This window comes from Rhineura floridana, chromosome 9, assembly GCF_030035675.1.
Source record: "Rhineura floridana isolate rRhiFlo1 chromosome 9, rRhiFlo1.hap2, whole genome shotgun sequence".
Taxonomy (NCBI): Eukaryota; Metazoa; Chordata; class Lepidosauria; order Squamata; family Rhineuridae; genus Rhineura; species Rhineura floridana.
In genome coordinates, this window is record NC_084488.1 from 53,259,926 (window position 1) to 53,272,214 (window position 12,289).

The window sequence follows — 12,289 nt, forward strand, 5'->3', positions numbered from 1 at the left end:
ATGATTAAAGATGAAATTAATGTAGATGTCATAATGGCAAGACTTGGACATACTCTTAGTTTACAACTGCCGCCCTGGGCTCCTACTGGGAGGAAGAGAGGGATATAAATCTAATAAAATCAAATAATCAAATAACTAAAATAATAGTTTATTGTTTGGTGTGGCATGGTAAGATTTTGTAAATGTACATGTCAGTGTTAAAAGCTTCCCAACAATCAAGAAGAGAACTCTCAGAAAAGCATACAGTTTTTTCCCCAAACATTTATTGAGAAAGCTCATGAATACTAAGCCAATTCCAAACCGAGACAAGGGGTCAAGTGAGGAAGAGTGTGAGGAGATTAAAGGACTTCTGTGCATGGTCCCACAAAATAGATGGGTGTTCATGTCATTTAACATATTGAGCTAGAAAAAACTTTGGGGGGGTAGCAGGCTGCTAGCTGCAAGAGCCTGGGACACACTCCACCCCAGCAGTGCTTATAATAGTTGAAAATGGCTTTGGTTTGTTTCCTGCACAGACAAAGCAGCAAGGCTAAGAAGTATTGTGAAAAAGCTATCTGAAGAGTTAAATTCCTCTGCTGAATGGAGGTAATGTCATAAGTCACATATACAATAGCTCAGAGAACATGATCCTAAGAAGCCAATGATGCAGTAGGGTGTCCCTCCTGGAGATGGGCCCATTAATTAAGAGATTAAATTTGACTGTACCGGCTAAAAAGTTGTAAATGATGCAGGTCTCCACAAAAAACCCAAAGAGTATCGAGACAGGACAAGCAACCTCCCCACTCCTGACTGCCAAGTAGTGTTGTGGCTATACTAGTTTATAGGAAAGGCATTACTGTGCAGGGAGGAAGCCTTCCTGTATCTGTTCAGTACTGAAATTTACTTTAAAGCCCTTGTAATAAAAGGGCTTCCAAACCAACATTGTTCCATTCTGTTGTTTCTGTTCTATTGCTCCAGTTACATCCTGACTCTGGTCTAATTTGCTCCTGAAATCACTCTCTGCTGAAAAGCATTTTGCTGCCTGAACATCTAAGCTCCAGAACAGAACCTGGAGTCTGACTCCATTATCTCTCCCTCTTTTCCTTCCCTGCCTCTGATTTCTTGCCTCTCTGGATCTCTGCTTGCTGAACTGGTGATCCTTGTTCTAGATGCTCAAAAGTCCATTACAAGGCTCTCTCTTGCCTGCTTGACCTGCTTTCTTTGTCTGCCGCAGGAATTTCAATGTGTCCTAGTTTTACTTCTTCAGGATTGCCCATTGGGGATCAGGGAAGGTTCTCTTTTGCTCCTTATTCTCTCTGATGGTGGTCCTTCCCCTACAAATTGTAACCTCAACTTCTGATCCCACTTCCTGTCTTGGAGCGTGTATGTGTGTAAATGTGCTTCTAAATCTGTTTGGGGACAAGTAGTTTGGTTGGAGGCACAGCTGCCGAAGTGTAGTCTTGTCCCTGGTAGTCCAGTGGATTGGAAAGCGGTCAGGCTCCCTTTTATTCCCGGCTGATCTTCCATTTTTATTTGCTTTCCCTGTTTTCCTTTGGATGAAAACCTTTAGAGATTTTCACCAGAAAAAGAAGGGCAATCACTCCAGAACTTGCTTTAAGCGGTGAAAAACAAAGAACAGTAAGAGGGTTGTATATGTGTGTGAGAGAGAGAGATTGTATATGTGTGAGACAGAGAGAGATTGCTGATCCCAATTGCCCTCCACCCTCTCTGCCTCTACTGCAACCTAAGGCTGATCCTTGTACTAACTATGGGAAATCTGCCTCTGCAACCCCCTTTTTCTAACCCTCTCCACTTGTATCTGTTCTCTTCCCTCCCAAAGGATGGGGGAGAAATTTGATTCAGTTCACAGGTAAAGGCGAACTTACTGTACTTTCTGAAACAATATGAGCACTGAAGCACAGCCATCCATCAAAATTTGCACTTCTCTGAATTTTGCAATGCAGCCAAGTAATGTGCTTAAAAATGCATGTATGAGTGAAAATAGTATACAAAAATAGCATACAAAAATGGGGAAATTGCTTTGTAAAGATGTATATATTAGGCAAAATTACATACAAAAATATGCATACTAGGAGAAAGTTGCACTGAAACACTGATGAATTTTCAGGAGGATTTTTTTAAAAAATTGCAAACTGATATGGAAATGTGGAGAACTGAACATAACATTGGAAAAATGAAAAAAATGAAATTGACAGATCTGCCCATCTGTACTCCTCGCCTCACTTACATCTCCTGCTTCAGCACTGAAAAGCCTGTATTTTCTCTGGTTTGCCCAGTTGATCCCCTGGTCCTTCTTTCACCCAGCCTTCTACTGAGTTTGTGCCAGCTGCGCATGTCTGAGGCCTATTCCACAATGTGAGGGAATGAGCAGATTCTCTAAGCGCATCTTCCCTCTGAAACTCCATGCTGCCCTGCATGTACAGCTCCAGTTACTTCCTCCTTTGCTCTCCTGGTCTATGGACTCACCCTTCCTCCATCTCCTCTTATGCCTCATTTGCTTGCTTTGTCTTGCATGTATATCTTGCATGTGTTGATTTAGTCATGGTTAGAGCTATTCAGCTAATTCTCTCAAACCAAATGTATATATATTTTTGCTGAGCTGTTCCCTGTTCCAGTAATTTTTAAAGCTTTTGTTTATGATTTTTAATAATACAGTAACAACAAAATATAACATCTATAACAACTAAGTTGCTCCCCTCCCCCTCCCCCCCAGAGCCTTCTGTGATTAAACTCAGAGATTTCTAACCTGTGTTTTGTCTATAAGCCCTTATCCCTGTTTTGGTAATAAATGAATATATCTTGATTCTGGGTGAATTCAATCAACATCATTCCTGCATTAAGATCTGTGTGAGTTACTGGATAAATTTGACCAAGGCAAGCTATTGCCAAGGTTCAAGGGTGCTAATGCCCAAGATTATTGGAAGGTGTGTAAGTGAGACCTGTGCCTACTAAAGAGGATCGCTTGCAGAGGAAATGGCACTCCATCCTTAATAAAGCAGAGGATTGTGAGCTGAAAAATGCTTATATCAAACCAGATTATGAACTGTAGAGACTTGACTAATTTTAGGTGTGAGTGAGAGAATGGGAGGAGATTAGGTATTGCCTGCAAAAAGGGAATGTGGGAGCTATGCATGCACTTTTCAAGCCCCAGCCCCCAGCCAATTTATACAATATTAATGTCACTGCTGCCTTCCAGGTGTCAATTATTGTTCAGTGGAAAGCTAGCTGTGGGATCCAAGCTGGGCATTTAAGAGATATGAGCAAACTCTGATCAGACCACAGCCTGAAACACAGCACATGTTTTTAGTTATATATATATTTTTTTAAAAAGATGAAAGTGAGACTGTGATTGCCTGTGTACCCAGCACGTGATGGTAAAACAGCATAAAATATGCAGAGCTGAGTTTTATCCACAATTGTTGCATTAGGCTATTGCATTTAATGGAGTTCCCCATTCGAAGAAAGCAAGGTGTTTTCTTCAAATATAAGAAACTTGGAAGTCATTTCACACAAGATGAACTTTCTTACATGGAAGCCTTTATATGGACATATAGCAACATAGGAAACTATCTTATACTGTATCAGACCATTGGTCCACCAAGCTCAGTATTTCCACATTGACTGGCAACAGTTCACCAGGATTTTAATTGGGTGATTTTCCCACCCTTGTCTGACGATGCTGGGCACTGAACTTGAGATCTTCAGCATGCAAAGCAGATGCTTTACCATTGAGCGGTGGCCCTTCCCCACTTTCTGATAGGAAGTTGTGCGAGGAGGCGGGAAATAAACAAGCCAGACACATGTATGGGTTAAATGAGGGCCACTTTATTAACTACAACTTAAGAACTTAAAAACATATGAACTCAAGAACTTACAAACCTCTGACTTCTAAAATGCATAGGGAATTGAAATGTGCAGGAAATCCACTAATCCTTGTCAGGCTCCTAAGCCTGTCATGCCTGGGTGAGCCTACCCCAAAGGGAGTCAAGCTGGCCTTGCTTCCAGCTCTTTCCTCCTGCCACACCGTTCAGGTGCGGAGGGAGGTCTTCCTGATTCACACACCCTTGAAGCCCCATAACTCCAGGTGAATGACACAGGTTAACCTCAACGGTGTCCATATCCTGCCCCACAAGGTCCCACAGCCCTGTGCACAAGTCTCTGGGATAACTGTTCACCTGAAAACTGCTGCAGGGTACCTACCACTTGTACTCCCCTCTTCCCTTTCCCACACACACCTGCCAAGTGGCCAAATTAAACCAATTAACCTATTTATCCAACACCCTCTTCTAACTGCACCTACCCAGATGTTGCAGTATTGAGTAAGTGAAAAATCTCCCTCCTGCCAGCCAATCGCAGGAGGGGTTAAAAATCCCTACTCGGCCCCATCTATGGCGACCAGCTAATCTCATACCACTTACTGGGAGGGCGGGATGGGTGTCACAATCCCTGTAGAGAAAGAAGGGGAGGTCAGTAGGGGCATGGCCTTAAATAGCCTCCCCTGCTCCTACCCCACTCTGGCTCTCTTGGCACCAAAGAGGACAGAAGTGGCTTGATGCCCTTCTTCCTGCCCCTTGTGCAAAAGTGCTCTTGCCCAGACCCTTTTTGGTGCCTGGCAGAGAGGAGAGGAATTTTGTGAATTCCTTATGTAGTTCATCAAACATGAGGGATGTCACCACATGTATTTGGAACAAACAGCTGTTGTCAATCAAGGCTTTTCACAACATATGCCTGTGGCAAGAACAGATGTGTCGCATGAGTCCTGCCTTTGTCACATGTGGCAATCTCCTATATAGAACTGTCTTCCATGAAAGAAATGCCATCTTCCTTCAAGTGCCCTCTAATGGTTTTTACTTGTAGAGTTACGTGTGCCTTTCAACCAAAAGCCAGCATACATGGCCAAAGCAGCATGTAGAAAGTATGAATTTAGTACAATCGGTGCTGGCTCCAGGTTCTGAGGGGTCACAAGGGGCACCAGTGCACCCATCAGTACCTCCAATGGTGTATGTGAAAGGCCTTAGTAAATAGTCCCTCAAACATGCACAAAATAAAAGTCTGGTCTTCCTGCTCAGTGCTTGTTTACACTGGCTCAGCCTCTCCTAGATGCCCTCACAGCAGCCATTTTGTAATTGGTGTCCATGGCACTTTCTCGAAATTCTGGATGTTCCCATTGGCTCAAACTGGTTGGCAGTCCCTAGAGTAAGATGTCCTCAGTGGTTTCCCCCTCTTCTTCCTTGTCATCACTCACTCACTCTCACTTTGTGCCTGATCCCTACTTGCTGCCTAGGGTGAATTGTGCCTGAATCAAAAGGAAATAAAACAGTGGTTGCTTGTGCGATTACTCTTTACCATTAGGAAGCTTTTAAAAAAATACAGACTTGCATAATTTGTAACCCATCAAAATGAATCCAGCCCTTTGTTTCTGTATAGTGACCTAGTGTAAAAGGGCTCAATAAACCTCCTGTTTTTTGCTTTCTGCCTAGAATTTTAAAAAACATGGGGGTTGTCGAGATCCTGTCAGGCTATAATACATAGCTAGTGAGTTGTGTTTAGTTAAGCCAACCAATGGTTGGGCAGACTTTATTAATGTGTAACTGTTGTAATGGTGGTAACAACATTTGAAGATTGACTGGCTTTTTTATATTTTCTTTTTAAAAATGGGGATAGCAAGAAAAAGGATGGTCATTGAGGAGAAGGAACAGGGTTGTCCAGTTCCATCTGTCATGTGCCATTTTGCATATAATAGTTCACAGGGTTTGGAGTGACAGCATTAAATGTTAGAGAACTAAAAGAAGATGGCTCTGCAGCAAGCAAGAACTGAATGTTTTGGTTCACAAGATACTGTGGCTTACCAGAACCGTGTAAACATGTGGGCTCCTGGAGAGAAACTCATAGCCACTTTGCTCCTCCCTGGTCTTTTGTTTACTTTAGCTTACCATGTTGTCAGAACCTGGGTTCATGATGAAGCTCTCTCCTCACTAGGCATGGACGGATCTGTCAGTTTTGGTTCTCTCCGTTTCTCATTTTTCCAATCAGTTCTCCACATTTTTTTGAGCAATTTGCCATTTTTGTAAAAAAAAAAAAACTTCACAAAAATTCTTAATTTTAGCAATTTTCTCCAAATAAACACATTTTTGTATGCAGTTCTGATTAAAATACACATTTTTGCAGCAATTTCTTCTAACATAATGCATTTTTGTATGTTACTTTCACAAATATATTCATTTTTATACACACTGTCCCCCAATATATGCATTTTTTAAAGATTGGTTGGAGAACAGCATTGAAAAATTCAGACAAGTGCGAATTTCAAAGGTTGGCTGTGTTTCAGGTCTCATATTGTTTTGGAAAGTGCACATTTGATAGATTTGTCTTTAAATGCAAACTGAATCGAATTTCTGCCCCATCTTACTTCTCACTAATCATGAGGTGTGTAGCCAAGAACAATCATTCACTACAGTTCATGGTTAGTGAGGAGAATGCTCAACCATGAGCCTGAGTTCAGATTACGCACTAAGCCAACCCTTGGTGGCAATAAATAAAGACCAGAGGAAAGCAAAGCATATGTGAGCTCCTCTCCAGGTCCTGCATGGTCCCAGTAAGCCATCGAGCCATCCTTAAACAAGTACAGTTTATTCCTGTAGTATGAATTGACTGTCATGTTTCTCTGCTCCTATCTAACCCTCGCACCAGCTTACTTTCACAGACTTCATTTTCTTCCAGTTCCCCCTCACTTTCCCTCTTCTGAAGCTCCACCAACTCTCACACTTCAGAGCCAGTGGGAAGGCCTGGAGCAGTCTGCCTTTCCCCTCTCAGAACAGGCTTGGGTCATTCTGACCTCACTGTGCCCATGCAGAACAGACCAGTGGTGGAGAGGCAGCTCAGTCTATTGTATGAAGCAGCATGTTTCTCTAATCTACACACATAAAGACAGAGAGAGGGCGCGCAGTGTGTTTGGACCCAGAATGTCTTGAAAGAGCCAAATCCCTGGGAAGAAGAAAAACTATTTTTTGAAGAGTAGGGAGATGATCTGTGAGCACTGCACTTAGAGAACTGCAGGGGTCAATCACAATGTGTGACATAGTCAGAAATGCTGGAGCAAGATGGATTTAAAGAACTTTTGGCTGAATATAGACAGAAAAGTGTCAAAAACCTCAGAACAAGATGGGGACAAGGACTGACAGTCTAGTCTCTTATGCAAAGAATCATTTTTGGGGCTGAGGCTCAAACGACACCTGATGCATCACCCTGATGGTTTCTCTTATGAATGGAAAATGGCCTCTGAGTCTGCAGTCAAGGGCAGAAGAGGCAGAGGACTTGCCTAAACACTTTGCATTCCCACCATTTTCCTATTCACAATCCACCCCAACCTGCCTTCCCACTCACAGCAGAAAAGAAAGAATAAGAAGACAGAATCACACAACAGAGTTATATATACTTTGGCCCTGACATTACAGCCTCCATTTGAGAAGATGCTAGACACACTTGGGTGGCTGCATGTTTGTATATGGGATGGCATAACATTTGTGCATCTTAGTGTGCGGGTTGGACGGATAGTGTGATGAAACTATGTGCCTGCCAACAGCAGCTAGGAATGTGTAGCCGTAGCTGGGAGACTTCCACACATTATCCACAGAGTAAGTAACCTGAAAAAAGTTATAATCCTTGCATGGAGTCTCTACTGCTTGGAACTGCTGCCACATTTCCAGTGGCCTCCCATATGGGGCCATAATGGGAGAAGCAGTCTTTAGAGTTTGTTGAAACAAGCCTGCCTCCAGCCTTGGACTGGCTGTTTAAAACTGAAAAAGTGTCAGTCAAAGTGAAGGCCAAGCTCTCTGTCTGCCAGCAATTTATGTGCAGATCCCTCCAGATGACCTGTTTATTAAGCATTTATCCTGATTTGCTTGTAGAAAGCTTATGCAAAGGCAAGACTATATCCAGTCTTTATTGAGCATTTGTTCTGATTTGTTTGCAGAGAAGTTATAAGCATTCATCCCAATTTGCCTGTGCCATGATAATTCATTCATCTCACATTGTGGTACAGTTCTCCATCACTTTCCTTACCATAAACAGTACATTTTTTAAAAAGTGGATTTTTTTATCAAGGGAACAGAACACTTTAATCCACTTTAACTGGGCAAACCTGAAGTTAGGGTATGTATTTGAATCCCTCCCTCCAAATACTGACAGTCTGGTGGTAATCTAGGAGTTTTGTGTAATATTTGAATATACAAATTGAGATCTTCCACCTTGAGTTTATATGCCCATCTTTCTATATAGCGCACAGATCTCCAGTCAACAAAAATGAACCAATCCATTCTTCTTTGCTTGCTGGAGGGCAAGTGAGTCTTGCCATTTCTGTGGACGTTCAATTGCTGCTTCTTTTATACCATTTTGAAACCTGATCTCTCCTTCATGGCAGCTCTGTGAATTAGGGGAGCTAATTTCTTACTTTATTTTACAGTACTAAAAAGAAAAGCTCTTGCTGCATCTTGGGGACTTTTGCATGCCTCACAGTCACAAAAATGACAAATTAATGATAGCACACAGAGGAGAATCTTATCAGTAAACTCTGCCTAGCCTAGGCATGCTGATTTGGCTGTCAACAGAGAGGAAAGAAAGTCTAGCTAAGAAATTACCATCCACAGTTTCACTCTTATAATTTTGTTTTTAAAAAGGGAAACTGGGATCAAGGGAGTGCCTTATTTCGTTAACATACAAAGGAAGAAAAAGCAAAAAAAAGGGTGAGTAATTTTGTGGTGTGCTGTTTTGCAGAGTCACAGATCATAAATATATGCTGGACAGAAAATAATATTGCAGAAATATATACCCTCCCTCATCTCTACATGGCCTTAAAAAACTGATTTTGGAAAAGTGTTTGTATAAATGAATAAGTGGAAGTGCTATCAAGTCCATGATGAAAGGGTGCAGGAGCAGACAGTCACCAAATACCAGAAAAATATTTCCTCCACGGTCATGACTGTTTTTAGCGTAAAAGATACAGATGCGAGGCTGGCAACAAAAGATCACAGTGTATATCTGTCCCCTAGGAACATGGGACCTGTGGCCTTCTAGTTGTCATTGGACTCCAGCTCCTACTAGCCTCAGCCACTGTGGCCAACCACAAGGGATTATGGGAGTTGCAGCCCAACAATATTCAGAGGGCCGCAGGTTCCACATCCCTGCCCTAGGAAGACTGTTGCTGTTCAGCTTGAGCCAGTCTGGAACGGGAGTGCTGTAATGCGGTTCAGGCTTCTTGAAGGGGGCCCTTCCATTTCCCTTCCGCGATCCTGCCGCAGATCACAGAGCGGGAGCTTTGGAGCCCCCGCCATTCCCTCATTCAACCTACCTTTCTCAGCTGTGTTTTGTGGCTGTGCATGCAGCGCTGCCCTTAACCAAGAGGGTGGCTGAGGTTTCCCTACAGGGCTGAAGCCTCTGCTGCCATCTTAGCTGATGGCACACATGCGTGCTATGTGCATGCATCCCTGCCATCAGCCAAGATGGCGGCAGAGGCCTCAGACCCTTAGGGAAACCTCAGCCTCTATCTTGATTAAGGGGACCCCTGCATCCACAGCCCCAAAATACAGCCAAGAAAGGTAGGTTGAGCGAGGGAATGGCAGGGGCTCTGAAGATCCAGGTCTGCGACCCGCAGCAGCAATCCTGCAGTGAGTTGAGGAAGGGAAGTGACGTGCCCTGGCATGCCTCGGGCTGGCCCTGCTCCCATTTGCCACCACCCCAGGCCTTCCCTTGCTCTTGATTTGAGGATGGCTGCCATCCTTGAACCTGATATACATACATGCATATATACACACATACACATACATCTAGATGCTCCATGGGTTCCTGGGCAACTGGACCGCCCAGGCTCCGGACCACTTGGAACAACCTCCAGGGACAACATTCTGCGGATGCAACAGAGGCAGCAAAGAAACCCCTCTTTGCTGCCTTTGTTGCCACTTGGTAGGCCGCTATCGCAACTCTGACCAGTGTCCGATCGTCTTCGGATCGAGATTTCCGCCACCGGCATTCTAGTCGTCTCACCTCCTGCCTCAAGCCCCGCAAACGTGGTGTGTACCACGGTGCGGTTTGAGTTCTATTCAGGGGGAGAGGACGTTTCGGAGCCACCCGGTCTATTGCCCTGGTGAGCTCCCTGTTCCACTCTGTCACCAGGGTTTCGACTGGGCAGACTTCGGACAGCTCCAAATCTCCCAGCGCATTCAGGAATCCTTTTGGCTCCATCAGGCGTCTGGGGCGGACCATCCTAATAGGTCCCTGCCCCCTGCGGAGGGTGTGTGGCAATAAGAGGTCCGTTTTCACCAGATAGTGATCTGACCATGACACGGGGTTCGAAGAAATAGCCCCCATTTTCAGAGCACTACCTCCCCCTCCCGAGATAAATACAAGGTCGAGAGCATGACCGGCTACATGGGTGGGCCCAAAATTACTAAGGTGCAGTTCCCAGGAAGTCATGGTTTCCATGAAATCCCGAGGGGCTCCTGTGAGAGCCGCCTCGGTATGCAGGTTAAAGTCCCCCAAAACCAAAAGGTTGGGGGAAAAGACCCACACAGCCGAGACAACCTCTAGCACCTCGGTCAGGGAGTCAGCTGTGCAGCGGGGTGGGCGGTACACAAGGAGAATCCCTAAACAGCCCTTCGGGCCCAACCTCCAGTACATGCAATCCACAAACTTGGTCTCATGGAGAGGGGGTCTGGCAAAAACCAAGGACCCCCGATAAATAACTGCCACTCCCCTTCCCCGCCTACCAATCCTCGGCTGCTGTGCATACTGGAAACCGGCTGGACACATGGCCTCAAGCACAGGAGCTGAGGCCTCATCCAGCCAAGTTTCCGTAATGCACATCAGGTCTGCACTCTCATCCACGATTATGTCATGGATGAGAGATGTTTTCTGTACCACAGACCTGGCATTACACAACAGCAGTCGAAGATTGGTTGGAGCTGTACATCCCCCAGTTATCTTCGGGTGATGAGCAGGCCCGGAACAGGGGTTGGATATTATGCATCTATCCCTCGTTCCCCGGAACTGGCCTGGCCTGCCCGTAGCACCTTTCCGGCATCTGCCGCCTAGCCTCTCAATGTAGTGGTTTCCCACCCTCCCCACCGGAACCCTCTAGCTCCCATTGTCTCCTCTTGAGGTCTGAGGTGAGATTGTGCAAGCTGTGGATAATGCAAGTAGTCTAACAACAGCATCTGGCCACACCAGGAAGGATGGAGGACCACTCCCATGGAATGCCAACAGCTGACTCTAATTTCATCACATCTCTGGTTAGAGCAGCCTTTCCCAACTAGTGGGCCACCAGATGTTGTTGGACCACAATTCCCATCTTTCCTGACCATTGGCAATGCTGGCTGAGGCTGATGGGAGTTGTGGTCCAACAACTCCTGGTGGCCCACTAGTTGGGAAAGGCTGGGTTAGAGGTTGGACTCAGATTTGGAACATCAGTATTCAAAGCTATGCTTGGCCATGGAGCCCACTGGACAGACAACATAGCATTGTTTATGGCAGCAGGATGGGGAATGACATCCAAGCCATGACCCACCCTGCTTCTGCGGGACCAGGTGGTGCTGGGGAAAGCTTACTCGTATTTTGCCATCAGGGGAGCTGATCAGAGGTTCAACTGAAGGTGTCGGACTTGCAAGCATAGAAGGAAAGAGAGAGAACCAACTCACAGCTTTGTTGGGGGCAACCTGAGATGTTTCTGCTGCTCCAGGCGTCTGCACCACCCTGTATTTTCACTGGAAGTTGTAATCTCTGTTTTTTAATAATGTTATTTGTTATTTAATTTTTGTAAATTGTATTGTTTTATTGATGTATTTCTATATTTGTGTTTTTCTTGTAAGCCGCCTTGAGGGCCTTTTGCCCATAAGGCGGGTTATAAACAACAACAATAACAAACAACAACAACAAAACAACCCTGGAAGGGAAGTTGATGGGTTTGGATATGGATTGGAATGGGGAGGTCAGGGTGATGGATACTATATGAAAGGTTATTTAAGCCAAAGCAATTCCAATTATAATAAAACTTATTATCTCCAACATATTTAGAGGCCCCTCATAATGCAAGGCCCTAAGCCAGGACTTACTTGGCTAAATCCAGCACTGCTTATGATTGCAATGAGACAGCTGGTTTAAAATACCCAGTTTAAACTCTCAGCAGTGCAGCGCTCTTTGAATTGCAGCCCAACAACATCACATGGTCATATGGAAATGGACTGCCTTCAAGTCGATCCCGACTTACGGTGACCCTATGAATAGGGTTTTCATGGTAAGC